General features: G+C 43.3%; 1 long non-coding RNA gene across 1 annotated transcript; it reads right to left on the bottom strand.

Annotated features, from left to right (window-relative positions):
* Window positions 1-12,252: 12,252 nt before the first annotated feature.
* Window positions 12,253-15,503, bottom strand: LOC130203083 (uncharacterized). Its single transcript, XR_008833430.1, has 3 exons — window positions 15,386-15,503; window positions 12,851-13,126; window positions 12,253-12,552 (listed from the first exon to the last, which is right to left on the bottom strand). It is a non-coding gene; the product is annotated as an uncharacterized LOC130203083 (long non-coding RNA).
* Window positions 15,504-15,828: the final 325 nt, after the last annotated feature.

Raw genomic sequence — 15,828 nt, forward strand, 5'->3', positions numbered from 1 at the left:
TTTATTCACACAACATAAAAGACTTTTGTGGCTCATATAAGACTCTTCTTGTGTTGTAATGTTTACGATATCAGTCTTTTGTTATACCACTAGGTGGAGCTCTAGTATAAATTAACACCAGTTTAGCACTTCCGGAAGTTCTGTATGCACAGTAAAGTACCTGAGTATACCCTGTATTGCAACCTCTGCTATTTCATATAAAGCTTCAACTCGATATAGCATTCTTCGTGGTCCGTGTCTTTGGCTAGGTTACCACATCTTGTCTCACCTTGGCAAGACCACCAAGACATCATCACATTAAAGTTGAATTTAATTTAATAGTTTAAATTGAGAAACTTGGATTTCCAATTAAACTTTTTAATGCTTTTTTTTTTAGACTTATAGCTGCAATAGATACAACTTATAAATAATAATAACACATTTTATTTGTACTGCACTTTTAATTCAAAAATAGTCTCAGTGCTGCAGAGCCAGTAGATAGTTTGAAAAAAACTATAATAAAAAGGAAAATAGCTCGCAGTGATTTAACACAAAGTTAAAAATACCTTCCTGAATAAATAGGTTTTTAGACCAGTCTTAAAAACTGTGCATATTCTAACTCAATAGGACATACATTACTGAATTGAAGAGAAGTGTTCTTGTAAACTTGAAACAGTGAAGACATCATTTCAGGCGGACACACTTCAGCCAGCAGAAAGAATATAATGGGGCAACAGCTCGCACTTCATTTAATGCAGTTTCTTAAGTGAATGTATTTCTTTCTTCATTCTCTCACATGGCACATAACAGAAAGAACATGAATACCACCTTGAAGTAAAATAAAGTTTCTCTGAGACAGTGAGAGGTAAAAGTTACGGAAAGAAATGAAAGGAATTATTCTTTGTGTATTCGGCCCTCAAAACATCCAAGGTAAAAGCTCTGGCATTTCTTTGTGGACATAATACTTCTTTTCTTCAGTCGTCTGAATGAAGCTGGGAAGTCTTTGTTCCACCAATGTAGTCATGGGTCAGTAAGTGTCAAGCCGCAAAGCTATTTATCTAAAACACTGCAAAAACTACTGGCTGAAAGTAGGACTTCTCCTATACAATCTGATATGCTACACTATTACATGGTGGCCCTGAGAGCTCAGTTTCCTTAAATATAAACATTTATTGTCTTAGTAACAACCAAATCACTGCTTGAATATGGTTACTATAACGGATCTATAACATCAATATATTGGAGATATTCACTGAGATTATTTGTCATCATATGCAATCGTATTGGATTCTACAAACAAAAGAATAGATGACATGTTGAAAGATTTACAAGACCTCAAAACAAATATTCCAGACAAACAGATGGAAACGGATGACCTGAAATCAGCTGGTTGTCTGCAAGAGAAGTCAGCAGATCATTTATGATGAGGGAAAGCATCCAGGCCATCAACAAAAAAAGCCTATTTAGTGGGCCAGCCTCGAAGGAATAACCTGCTTATTGATGGAACGGTGAAAACCGGACACAGAGGATGAGAAGGGGTGGGGGAAAAAGTGCTGCGATTGTTGCCAAAGGAACTATAGCGCGGGAGAAGCCCGGCGAAACAATGCCAACGGAGGTGGACACGGACAGAACGTGAATAGTCAACGTTTGGAGTAAAAGAGCGAGAAATGTGAAGTGGATGGGTGGAACAAACACAGGACTCCCTCAAACACGAGACCAGTGCTTCCCAAATCGTTATTGAGTTATTGGGGCTACGTTCGTGAGTTTTTCCTTCAACTAACTAAGTCGTTTAGCGGCCTCAACGTAATTTTACTTACTTAATTCAAGTCCAACCATGATGTTTTTTTACTAAATGTTTAGCTATTGATAAATTGTGTCCGTGGTGTCGACGAAAAGTCTTTGGTTATTTCACGTATTTATTCAGTCCTGGTGTGCTAGACACCTGAAAGGAACTCACATCTTCATCAGATAGGACTACACTGAGGCTGTCCGCCAAAAGAAAAGGGATCTCACGCCAGCCACAAGGGTAGAACATGTGAACGGGTAAATTGTCGATGTCAGGCATCCCAGACTGATAACACATCCTCCCACAAAACAACAAGGCAGTGAGAACACCACGAGTCCTGCAGGTGCGTTAGATCACAAAGCCTTACTCCTGGCTGTATACTTGCAATACCTGAAATACTAGGCCCCTCATTTGAGAATACAGAATTCGCCATTGATGGATAGACATGAGTGATGCGCATAGCTGGGACGCAGTCGTCGCTGTCATGGCTTCTGGATCATGAAGTTATTGAAGTCGACTAACCGTCATTTTGATTGAATGATTCAGATATTACCATCTTCGTATTATTATTACCATCTTCGTATGATTATTACCATCTTTGTATTATTATTACAATTAAACTGTGGCTGAGGAGGCATCCAGATCCTTTACTTAAAGAGGGAGTGTATAACTGTGTGATTAATTGGCTGAAATGGAATATGATATGCGTAACTATTTTCATTTGTGTATAATAACCTAAAACTAAGTATTGTTGTCTTATTGTAAGGTCAGAATAAGTTATTTTCATCTTCATAGAGTCCTCTTCCGAGTATTCTGCTATTTTGCACTGTCAAGTTTCTACAACAACCGAAACCCCAGTGTTCAATTATTAAAGATTGACGTATTGATAACCGTCGACATTACTAGTGCTTTTTATTAGTAATTTTTAATGTGTTAGTATAATTTATTATCATGCAGAGAGTGAGAGAGAGAGAGTGAGAGAGAGACCTTTCACTGGCGAAAAAGCAATTCTTTAGTTATGAAGAAAAAAAAACGAGTAGTGATAAGAGTAGCTCTTAGTCATAGTCGTATTTCTTGTTGCAGAAATATAATTCCTATGAGACACGACTGAACAGACTTCTACAGGCATAAACAACAACAACAAATACACTTGAACACAAAGTTTACACTTAGTGAACACCTCTACTCATTTTCTCAGTTGCTTGATACTGGGACTGATAGTAAGACTGATATCCTAAAATGTTTTCAAATAGAAATGAAATCAAACCCATTTGAGACCTCTTTATAATCCTCTTGACTTTGGGGGGGGTCTATAGGTCAACTAGGCCAGACTATACAAAATTCAAAGTGATTTTTTAAAGATGATCCACCACAAAAGCTAAACGTAACTGAAGGATGAACGTGACACTTCCACTATTCAGCATTATTGTTGTGCACCGACAGATATGCTAGAGAGGTTCATGTCATTTATGTTCGCTTTCTCTCATTCCAGGCTTCCTGATTGTTTTCACCTGTCATCACACCTGTCTCCTATGCTCATCAGTGTCAGCCCCGCCCCTGATTGGTCCCACCTGTGTCTTGTTACCATGTGCTTAAATTCCCCTGTCTCCCAGTGTTCCTTGTCAGTTCGTCTGGTCTTTTGCCATGATCAGGTCGGGTTATGTTATGCTCTTGAAAAGTTTTGATCCTCACTACGTGAGCGCTTTCATTTTGTTCACTGCAGAACCGAAAAATAAAGTACTTACAAATACTTTATCTCTGTCTCCCGGTCGTGCAATTGGGTCCTACTTCCTAAGTGTCTGAGGTCGTAACAGAACGAACTGACCACATTATGGACCCTCACGCCGCTCTGTCGGTACAGGGCGTGACGATTTTCATCACGAGGAAAAACTGGACAAAGTCAGCCGGAAATACAAGAGCTGAGAGGACGGGGACGCCGTTCAGGAAGAATTATCTACACAGATGCAACAACTGGTTGCCCAAATGAATAATTTTTCACTCATCAACAGACTGCTCCTCCGGTGACGTCATCCACAGCTGAGAATTTGCCTGTCAATACTCCAGCTGACGACCCAGGTCAGGCTGTTTCCTCCCATTACGGCTGGCTCTTCCGGAGAGATTTTCCGGAGACTCTTGGTGCAGAGCCTTTCTGGTACAGTGTGATCTGCATTTTCAACACAACCCAGCAGACTTTTTATCTGAGCATGGTAAAGTGGCGTTTATTGTGTCTCATTTAACGGGAAGAGCTGCAGCCTGGGCTACTGCAGAATGGTCTAGAGACACCGAACTATGTTACTCATTGGCCGATTTCATAGAGACTATGAGGCGCATTTTTGACCACTCATCGCCTGCTACGGAGGCCAGCAGAAGACTGTTTCAAATCGTCAGCTCAACCGTCAGGTGGTTGATTATGCCATCGAGTTTCGTACAGCAGCATCGGACAGCGGATGGAATGTTCGACTCTTTACGCCTTCATGACAGGACTTTGAACCGATAAAGGACCAGCTGGCTCCACTGGAGACACCCGGATCTGGAATCCTCATCGCTGTAGCCATCCGGATCGATAACCGTCTTCGAAAGAGAGGGAGCGTCGGCAAGGGAGGCCGACGCCGAGATGTTATTCCCAGCATCCAGAATTAGCCTCGGGGGTCGCCGCAGCGGAGGATTTCCAGCTCATGTTACCGGACCATCAGAGGACTACACTTCCGAATGACTCCGGTGAACCCATGCAGCTTGGAAGAACCAGGCTTTCTCTGGAGGAGAGGCAGCGCCGTCTGGGAGGTTGCTGTTTCTACTGCGGCCAGCGGTCATCAACTCGCCTCGTGCCCGGAAAGATCGTGCTCACCAGTCAAAGGAGGCGCTGGTGAGCAAGTTTCCGCAACTTCCTCCTCGACCTGTTACTCAGGTAGACATTTGTATTAACAATCAGACCATTGACCAGGGTGTGTTAATAGACTCAGGGCTGACGAAAGCCTTATAGACTGGGGCCTAGTCAAACAGCTAAAGATAAAACTGTCCCGCTATCTCATCCTGTTAGTGCCAGTGCCTTAGACGGCCGCTTGTTGTTCACAGTTACCCATTGCACTGAGCCCATACGGATTACTATAAATAAGGACCATACCGAGCATGCAATTTCATATTTTAGAGTCGAATCAGTACCCGATTCATTTGGGGATTCCTAGGCTGAAGAAGCACAATCCTCACATAGACTGGCCTTCAGGAAAGTTAAGGAATGGGGAGAGGATTGTAAGGGCAGGTGTAAACTTTCGCAACCTGTTAATGCACCAACAGACTCTAGTAGGATCATTATAGATCACCCTGACTATCCTGATCTACAGAAGGTACCTTCCTGTTACCATGATTTAAAGAAGCTTTAACAAGTCTAAAGCCTTGTCGCTACCTCCTCACCGAGATTTTGACTGTCCCATTGATCTCGTGGGGGCGTGCCCCATTCCCAAGGGAGACTTTACTCGATTTCGAGACCTGAGAGAACAGCAATGGATGAATACATCTCCTCTTCACTCAAATCAGGGATTATCCGTCCTTCATCGTCTCCAGCGGGAGCGGTTCTTTGTGGAAAAGAAAGACGGGTCTCTGAGACCTTGCATAGACTACAGTCCACTAAATGACATTACGGTGAAGAACCGCTATCCTCTGCCACTCATGTCATCTGCTTTTGAACTGCTTCAACGGCCAAGATATTCACCAAGTTGGATTTAAGAAATGCATATCACTTGGTTAGAATAAAACAAGGGGATGAGTGGAAGACTGGATTCAACACTCAGAATGGTCACTATGAGTACTTGGTAATACCTTTTGGACTGTGCAATGCACCGGCTGTTTTTCAAGCTTTTGTGAATGAGGTTTTGGCAATTCTTGAATATTTCAGTGTTTGTGTATCTGGATGACATACTGATTTTCTCCCCAGACGCTAAATCTCACGTTAACCATGTCCGCCAAGTTTTGCAGAAACTACTGGATAATCAGCTATATGTCAAGGCAGAGAAGTGCGAGTTCCACACAGAAGAGGTGTCTTTCTTAGGATACATAGTCTCACCTAATCATATCCAAATGGATCCTGCGAAAGTCAGTGCAGTATCCCAGTGGCCCACACCAGACTCCAGGAAAAAGGTTCAGCAGTTCCTAGGATTTGCTAACTTCTATAGGAAGTTTATTAGGAATTTCAGTTCTGTTGCTGCTCCTCTGCATGTTCTGACTTCTTCTAAGGTTCCTTCAAGTGGACCCCAGGCGGATCTTGCTTTCAAACTTCTCAGAGATAGATTCACATCAGCTCCCATACTCACCATTCCAGATCCCCAGCGCCAGTTTATGGTCGAGGTGGATGCTTCCAATGAGGGAATTGGAGGAGTACTGTCTCAACGTTCTGCAGAAGACAACAAGATGCATCCATGTGCTTACCTGTCGCGGAAGTTGACAACGGCAGAGCGGAATTATGACGGAGGAAACAAGGAATTGATAGCTGTAAAAGCTGCCCTCGAGGAATGGAGACACTGGCTGGGTGCAGAGCAACCGTTTTAGTCTGGACAGATCACAAGAATCTAGAATATATAAGAAAGGCTAAGCGTCTCAACTCCCGTCAGGCCAGGTGGACACTTTTCTTTAGTAGATTCAACTTCACACTCTCTTTTCGTCCCGGTCTCAGAATCAAAACCCGATGCTTTGTCTCGTCTTACGATCCCGAACCACTTGCGGTAGAGCCAGACCATCCTTCCACTTAACCGGGTGATCGGAGCCTTTTCCTGGCAAGTGGAGTCAGGCGTTAAAGAGGCAAATGTCATGAATCAGCGCCTAGCGAGTGTCCCAACAATCTGCTGTTTGTTCCTGAGGCTCTTCACTCCAAGGTCATCCACTGGGCTCACTCATCTGTGCTTCGTGCCATCCGGGAGTAGCAAGAACAATGTTCAGGATTCAACAACGTTTCTGGTGGCCATCCATGAAGAAAAATGTGGCCGAGTATGTAGCGGCTTGTCCGGTGTGTGCGTGTAATAAGACCTCATCTCAAGTTAAGATGGGCTTGCTCCAGCCGCTGCCGATTCCCCATCGTCCTTGGTCACACATTTCGATGGATTTTGTGACAGGATTTCCCTCATCCAGAGGCAAGACTACGGTTCTAACAGTGGTTGATCGATTTTCAAAGATGGCTCACTTCATCCCATTGACCAAGCTTCCTCTGCCAAAGTCACCGCAGAGGTCATGATGAATCACGTGTTCAGGATCCATGGATTCCCTAATGACATTGTTTCCGACAGGGGTCCACAATTCATTTCCGCCTTCTGGAAAGAGTTTTGTCGACTCATAGGTGCCACCGTCAGCCTGTCATCAGGATATCACCCTCAGTCAAATGGACAGTCGGAGCGTCTGAACCAAGAACTAGAGACTACGCTACGTTGTCTCGTCTCCCGAACCAGACCACCTGGAGTGACCACCTCACATGGGTCGAGGTTGCCCACAATACCCTTCCTACGGCGGCACCAGGTCTCTCTCCATTCCATTGTGTCAATGGTTTCCAGCCTCCACTTTTCCCTAACAACGAGGAAGAGGTGAGGGTTCCATCGGCACATGCCATGATCAGACGTTGTCGCAGAGTTTGGGCTGGTGCTCGCCAGTCTCTTCTCCAGTTCAGCTCGGATGAAGGCTGTTGCGGACGTTCATCGCAGGGTCGCTCCCTCCTACAGTCCAGGCCAAAGGTTTGGCTCTCTACCAAAGACTTACCACTCCATGTCGCCTCAAAGAAACTGGCTCCGAGATTTGTGGGTCCGTTTCCAGTGTCCAGAGTCATCAACCCGGCGTGGGTACGCTTGCAACTCCCAGGACCTTGAGAGTGCACCCAACGTTTCACGTTAGTAAGATCAAGCCGGTGTGTGAGAGCACACTTGTTCCCGCCTCCAAGCCCCCTCCACCGCCCCAGTTCTTTGAAGGGTGTGTCGTTGACAAGGTCCGTACGCTACTGGAGGTCCGTAATAGGGAGGGCAAGCAATTCTGTAGACTGGAAGGGTTACGGTCCTGAGGCTAGAAGCTGGATAGCTGCTTCATTTATCGTACACAAGACTCTTATCCACGACTTTTACAATCAGCCTGGGCCATCAGGAGTTGGCCCTAGAGGGTACTGTTGTGCACCGACAGATATGCTAGAGCGGTTCATGTCATTTATGTTCGCTTTCTCTCATTCCAGGCTTCCTGATTGTTTTCACCTGTCATCACACCTGTCTCCTATGCTCATCAGTGTCAGCCCGCCCTGATTGGTCCCACCTGTGTCTTGTTACCATGTGCTTAAATTCCCCTGTCTCCCAGTGTTCCTTGTCAGTTCGTCTGGTCTTTTGCCATGATCAGGTCGGGTTATGTTATGCTCTTGAAAAGTTTTTGATCCCTCACTACGTGAGCGCTTTCATTTTGTTCACTGCAGAACCGAAAAAATAAAGTACTTACAAATACTTTATCTCTGTCTCCCGGGTCGTGCAATTGGGTCCTACTTCCTAAGTGTCTGAGGTCGTAACAATTATGATATGAATGCAATAATGAAAAATGAAAGCAAATTCACTTTAGAGAATATTCAGTCCAAGGGCACAGAGTCATGTTGTTTACGGGGCTTTTACATGAATGGCAGACAATCATTTTTATGAAACCTTGTCCTTTGAACCTTCTGCAAATTGTTTTCAATTCTGAATGCCACCAAATGCATCAGAAATACATCTCAGCTTTGCCCTGCTAATGGACATTTAACCAGCCGAGAAAATTAGAAAAATGCAACTTTTTAAAAAGCCCATAACCCATAGAAAGGATTCCCTTTGACTACAACTCAGTCCCAGAGGGGGAAGTATGCTTTCCAATAAATGTCCTTGAGTGAACAGCCACGGTTTCCTCACATGTGAGAGGAATAGGGCACTTAAAGGGAGAATTATTGTTTCTGAGTTTCAATAAATAAAGATCTGAAAATAACTGAACTAAGGACTTTCTACAGCGGTGACTATACCAGTATTCTAAATTCAACATTTTTTATTTGAAAGAAGCTGATGAAAACCATCAAATATGGTCCAGTCAGCTGCAAATCTTCACAAGTGAAACTGCAACGATGAAGTGCTTTGAATAATCAATTGCATCATTTTGTTCTACTTGTATAAACTGTTGAGAAGTTTAATTTGTAACATGTATTTTATTATATTTTAATATGTTGTACTATCTGGATCTTGAGTCTGTAATAAAAGTGTGATTGATTGATTGATTGACAAAACATCCTTTTTTATAAGCTGTCCATATGTCATCCGGGCAAGCATCTTAGAATTAGAAAAAGCAATTGAAACACAATATTTCCTCTTGAAATGGAGTGGGAGTAGATGGAACAAGTGACAGAAAAAGACTCAGAGAGAGAACCTCAAATTCATACTTAAACGGGACGTATCATGTGAAGTCAGCATCTTGCAGCTAACAGTGCTACTAACAGCACAAACAAAGTAAACAGCGCTGACGGAGCGAATAGGTTTTTACCTGAGAGGTGTACAGAAGGTGGATGCCTCGCTTCTACAATTCAATTCAGTTTATTTTGTATAGCGCATTCTCACAAATTACAAATTTTCCTCAGAGTGCTTTATAATCTGTACATGTAGACATCCCTGTCCCAGAACTTCACATCGGATCAGGAAAAACTCCCAAAAAAACCTTTAACAGGGGAAAAAAGGGAAGAAACCTTCAGGAGAGCAACAGAGGAGGATCCCTCTCCAAGATGGACAGGTGCAATAGATGTCATGTGTACAGAAGGAATCATTACAGAGTTACAACACATTCAATTAATATGACAGAGTGTATGATCCATCAGGCAGATGGAGGTAGAGAGGAGTGGGCGGAGCATCAACTGGGCCATGGCATAGTTGGTAGTAGGCATATTCCACGATCCAGACCTCCGTGATCCATCAGGCAGATGGAGGTAGAGAGGAGTGGGCGGGGCATCAGCCTCCCGGACTGAAGGTGGAAGCTGGTTCTATAAAAGAGGAGCTTGATAACTAAAGGCTCTGGCTCCCATCCTATGTTTTAAGACTCTAGGAACCACGTGGAGCCTGTGCAGAGTGCCGGTCATGGGCTTGGGAACAAACTCCCCACTGACATCAGGACAGCAGGAAGACTCTACGTCTTCCCTCGGGAACTAAAAACACATCTTTTCTGTCTATATCTTGAATAAAAACAGATTATTTCTTCAGTGGCACTTGAATGGCACTTTTTTATGGTATTACTAATTGGATTCAATCAATTGTCATTGCACAGAGTACAGTACAGGTACACAGGCAACACAATGTATTCTCTGCATTTAACCCATCCTTAGTTATTAAGGAGCAGTGGGCTGCAGTGATGCCTTGCTCAAGGACACTTCAACTTGCAACAAATGGGGAGAGCGGGGATCGAACCGACGACCTTGGGTTTGCAGGACGACCCCCTTACCCCACTGAGCTACAGCCGTATGGTATTACTCATGGTATTACTCATGGTATTACTTGTGGTATCTTTGTAGTTTGGATTTCTTAAAGAAATGTTACTTTCTTGATTCTTGTTGTTCTGAGTTTGTACTCACGACTGAATGTACTTATTGTAAGTCGCTTTGGATACAATCGTCTGCTAAATGACATGTAATGACATGTAATGTAATGTAAAATAGAGGAAGAGTGACTTAATTTTCTTCCCATAGACATTACTCCGCTATATCTTTACATTGCTAATAGTTTTTTGCTGCTTTATTCTTATTCATCTCTTATAAAGCACCTTTAAGTACAGCACTTGGGTAAATGTATGTGGTGACTTTCCCCCACTGCACTACACTTACGATTTGATTCTAAAGATTCATATTTTTTTTTATAACTGTGTTTGGTGGTTCCTTTATCTTCATAATTACACACCTTTGCACTCCTTGGCTAAGGTCCTTGATAATATGTGTGTCTTTTTGATGAATGTCCTTTTTGAATTTGCCCTTCTTTGGGAAAATAAGATTCAAGGCTCACCACGGTGCCGAGACTCCAGCTGGTTAAAGCTGCTGTAGTCAGCCTCCTGCTGTTAAATGTGACGCCTTGTCCTCAATTTATTAAGCAGTGTGAAATCCACACTTGTTTTGAATCAATCAGAGACTGACGCTTGGCTCAATCAGTGCGTTTACATGATGGTATAATTCGAATCTTGCTTTAGTCGGACGATGCTATCTTTTGGGGGAATCTGCTATTTTCCCAATATACATGGCAGTGAGTAATTCGAATCATTGGCCGAAAGCATGTCATATCCGATATGAAGATCAACCGGATCGGATCGAGTTATCCAGGGGTGTTAGTCGGATCGTAGTCGGACCGCACATAGTCGAACAAACGTGTTAACATGAAACGGATAATTCGATTTCAGTCCGACTAAGCCAGTTATTCGAATGCATGTAAACACGGTCATTGACTCTTATTCAAATTATACTTTTCTGATAGTAAACAACATGTTTGGGCAACACTCAGGAAGCTCAGGGACTCGGTTAAATGCAGCGGACCGTGAGAGCAACAGAGCCCGCGGTGTCAGAGTCCATCGTTGGTTTTGCTCAGTTCAGGGGGATTTGTTTTTAGATACACCTATAAAAAGTAACTTATTAAATTCGATGTAATTTCAGTGGCATATACAAAACAATAAAAGGTGGGATGCTTCATTGATATAACAGATACTGTGAAAAGAACACCGTATATATGTTGCATACTTGCCTAAAAAATTATGTTTGTTACTTTTACTGTGGTTGACAGTATTATTTCTCGTTTCCCATTTTAGAGTCAACCATCTGTAGATCATTACTGGAAGTATCAATAGTCACCGATGGGCACAGGAAAAAAACCAATTACTAATTCTGGATGTGAATTTCATCTTAGAGATATTTAATTCGACTTTCTGGACTAACACACACACTTGGAGTATGTGTGTGTGTGTGTTTGTTGTGCCTACCTGTCCGTCTGTGGAGGGATAAAGGAGTATTCTGTATTTCCGTACATCTCCCTCCCCTTCTTCTTCTTCTTCTCTGACCTTCTATTGTGAGTTGCTTGGAGACTGACAGAAAAGAAGCGCTGTCCGACCCTTTATATACTTTCCCTCCCCCCTCCATACACCCATCATCCATCCCCCCCAATTTACCTCCATTTCTCAGACCCTCCACCCCCCTCGTGTCTGTCCGTCTTTGTTTCTGTCTCTCCCTTCAGATATCAGACATGCTCTCACTGTCCTCCAGTATTCACAGCACCGAGTCGTCCTCCCATACAATGTTGTTGGTGTCTGGGTAATAGGGTGTGCACGCAAACACACACACACACACTCTTTATTCACAGCTTTTCATTGTCCCCATTCTCTCATTCACACGGTGAGAGACGTCGGCCTTGGGATGGATGCGTGTTAGGCCCTCTTTGCCCTGTAAAACATTTGATTTCTACCGTCTCTGTCTACGTGTGTTTATGCACATGCGACAGTCACTTGAATTGAGTCTATACAACTACAAATTTAATTGATCAACCTCCCAGCTGAGTGTCCGTCAGCGTTTTATAAACCAATACAAGCACCAACTATAGCGCATCTTGATTGATTCCCATTTGTCTGTTGTCTGTTGTGCACCTGTGTTGCTGGGAGTGAATGGGAGGAATATGCCACATAGTGATCTTTCTCCTCTTAACAAGCCAATTTATCAGGTGGCTCCTAGGTCCTTGGTGACGGAGGTCTTTTCATTACCCAGCCTCTCCCTCTTCTCGTCTCCTCTCTTTATCTGCCAATTCAAAGAAAACCTTCAACAGAAAGAAAAAAGAACCTTATCATAAAGAAAAAGGGAGTAAATGACAAGAAAGGCAACGCTGCTTTTCTTCAAAGCTGGACAATGAAAATAGCGTGAAGATGATTCTTCTTAATTAAGGAGCCATGAAGATATAGCTAACAATGCGGTTCTAATTAAAAGCATCTTGCAAGGTGATCCTGAGAAGCGGGACTCTGGAGAAACAACAACACAAATGTCAGTTAAGCATACCAGACAAAGCTGACATGTGAGAAATGTTTATCAAATGCTTTGCTTTTGCTTTGCATAATTACCAGTTTTGTGCCGTTTGAATGGTCTGGATGACTTCTTAGCGCCGGCTGCCACAGCACGACTCCCGGGTGATGGCATATATTCCCCCTGACAAGTGTTGAGCCCCAGAGCCTGACACCTAGTAACAAGAATGTAGCTTCTGCCCCTTCTGCCTTTATCCTCGGGATCCATTCAGCTAATCAACGACAGGTAGACGGGGATGAAAGCGAAAAAAAGACACTGGCAGGCTGAGGAGATGTAGAGCAGGAGGAATACTTAACATTCATGTCATCAGGAATCTACAAAAAGAGAGAGAGAAAAACAAGAGCATCCTGATTAGCCTAATTAGTTTGGTTAATGTATTCACAGTGTCTTTTTCCCATCTTGCTGTAACAGGTTATAGTTATATAGATGTATTCACTGTAAAAAAGGCAATATGACAATATCAGCTTATGCTGTGGGCATTTTTTTCCGGCATTTCCCCCGATTAGTATTAGGCTAAGTTTAGGGAAAGGTCGTGGCCAGGGTAAGTTAAAAAAAATGCATCTTTGGACATGAACTCTCATCCCCTATGAATGAAAGGCAAGACACACCATCCTGACCTCAACACCTTCGCACAGTTTTGTATGCACAGGTATTGACTGTGGACGTCGGATGTAAATTGTGGAGGTGCAAACTGATCCAATATTAATTTAATTCACACAGCTTATCTCAGTTTAAAAGTCAGTATTTTTGACCACTTCGTTCCTTTCAAAGTCCAATGTGATGGAACACAGAGCCGGAAAAATGAAAAAGATGAATCCCTAATCTATACTCCGTACATGTGCGCTTCGCACATTAGCTGTTAATTTCTTCCCATCCACCGTCTCACAAAAAAGAAAACGTAAAAAGAAATTGTGAACGATACAAATCAGCGAATGCACGTATGAGAAAGTCAGAGCGGTCTCATTCAAAGCAATAACACTGCAACAAATAGCACTTGTGAAGGGACACGCACATAAAACAGAACATTTCCTCAGGGGCGCCATGTTCGGCGGAATTCCTGCTGCCGCCTTAACACAAGAGCGGTCAGTTGGAATTTCATTTATGCTGCTAAAATTTGTGAAAACAATGAGATCAAACTATTTTTATTCGAGCTACAATATAGAGTTGAATAAAATAAAAGACTTTGGATTTACCGCAGCATTCTTCATTATCTCTGCCGAGCAGAGGTTACCTGTATTGGTCGTATCCTGCTGCAGGAAAGCGCAGTGTAATTGTTTATGTGTTTTATAAGGAGTATATTAACTATATTGACTGCCTGTTTACTCCTCACTCGTCACTTTTAAGCGGCCCTCGACACATATTGGGGCCTCTAGTGATACCACAGCTGGGGGCATTCTTGTTTTGGACGCTGTGTTTGGCTAACAGCTAACAGCCCAACACGTACACACACTGCTGTGTGCCTCTCTGACGCTGTTCAGGGGCTCACTTTTATTTTGGTGCTTGGCTAACACCGCTTACAGCTAATTGAACTACCAGTGCACAGACTGCTCTACCTGCGGCTTGGTTTGTGTTTTTAATCGAGTGGATGAAGTCTACGAAAGGACAACATTGAGCCGACGTTACAGCTGCACTTGTTTTTCTGTTTGAATGAAGTCTGTCTCAAACCATAGCCTCCAGCAGTGGTTGTTGCAGACGCACTCGGCAGGGATCAGCTCTCTGCACCTTTCTAGTTGTTTAACATTTCAGCCGATAATTTTAGTAATTTTTGGCCACCAAGATGTAGTAAAGCTGAACTTCACTTTCACTATCGTTCTATTTTCGGTAGTGACTTCATATGAGTCAACCAGTGATCTCCACTGTCAACCTTCAAATGACCTCAGCCCCCCCCCCCCTCTCTCTCTCTCACGCACACTCGCGCCCTACTAAGGTTTCAATCCTGCTTCTGACTTAGTGCTCCTCTCTCTCTCTCTCTCTCTCACACACACACACACACACACACACAGAGACACACACACATGCACAGAGGGCAGGAACATTTAGAACTTGGCTAGATGAGATGAGGGCAACCACATGACTTGTGATTCATGAGGACGCTCATAGAGCTGTCACACTGGAGGCAGGTGTCTCTCTCTCTCTCTCTCACACACACACACACACACACACACACAGACACCACACCACACACATGCACACAATAGAGAAAAGGGGAGTCTGACCTCATCCCTAAACGTTGCAAGATGGTGGTTGAATGGCTGGCAGAAGAGTCACAGGACCCTAACTTTGCACGCACGCATGCGCACGCACACGCACACACACACACACACACACACACACAGATATACTGTAGAAGGTCTTTCAATATCATATTCAAAGTTATGACTCCCTGTTGAGAGATGCCTCGTCTGTTTCCTCTGTTACCACCATTTACTCACTGGCACCCATCAGCACCCATAGGTGCTGCAACTTACCACAACAGCTTCCACTGCTACAGACATCGAAGGAAAGAAACAGATTCAGTCAATTGCCAGGTGGTAGAAGAAAAACCCAAACAGCTGCGATCTGACCAAACTTACATGACTGACAACTCTTCCATTTGTTGTTCTCGACGTCTTAAGAGCAACAACAACAACAAAGCCTCAGGAGCAGCGGTGGACGAGCCCGAGCCTGGAGACACACACACAACTGAATGAGAAATAGTAATACAGAAATAAATGTTGTGCTTTGATTTTGCAAGCCAGATCGTGTCTCCTTGTTTCGTGAAAAGGTTTAATGCGGTTGAGGAGATTATTTATAAAGTGTTGGTCTTGAAGAGCTGGAGGCGGGTCTACGCAAAGGAACGAGGCTTTTGGTACAACAGAGGAATGAAGATCTGGCAGAGACCCCCCAAAGACAAGACGGCTCCTGAATGATTGTATACTAGTTAATAGCTTCAACTTTAATTTATTTATTCATATATTTTTATTGTGTCTTCAATGTATTTTGTGGTTTAAATAACGTCCATGTTTGAACTTCAACT

This window comes from Pseudoliparis swirei, chromosome 12 (assembly GCF_029220125.1).
Source record: "Pseudoliparis swirei isolate HS2019 ecotype Mariana Trench chromosome 12, NWPU_hadal_v1, whole genome shotgun sequence".
NCBI lineage: Eukaryota > Metazoa > Chordata > Actinopteri > Perciformes > Liparidae > Pseudoliparis > Pseudoliparis swirei.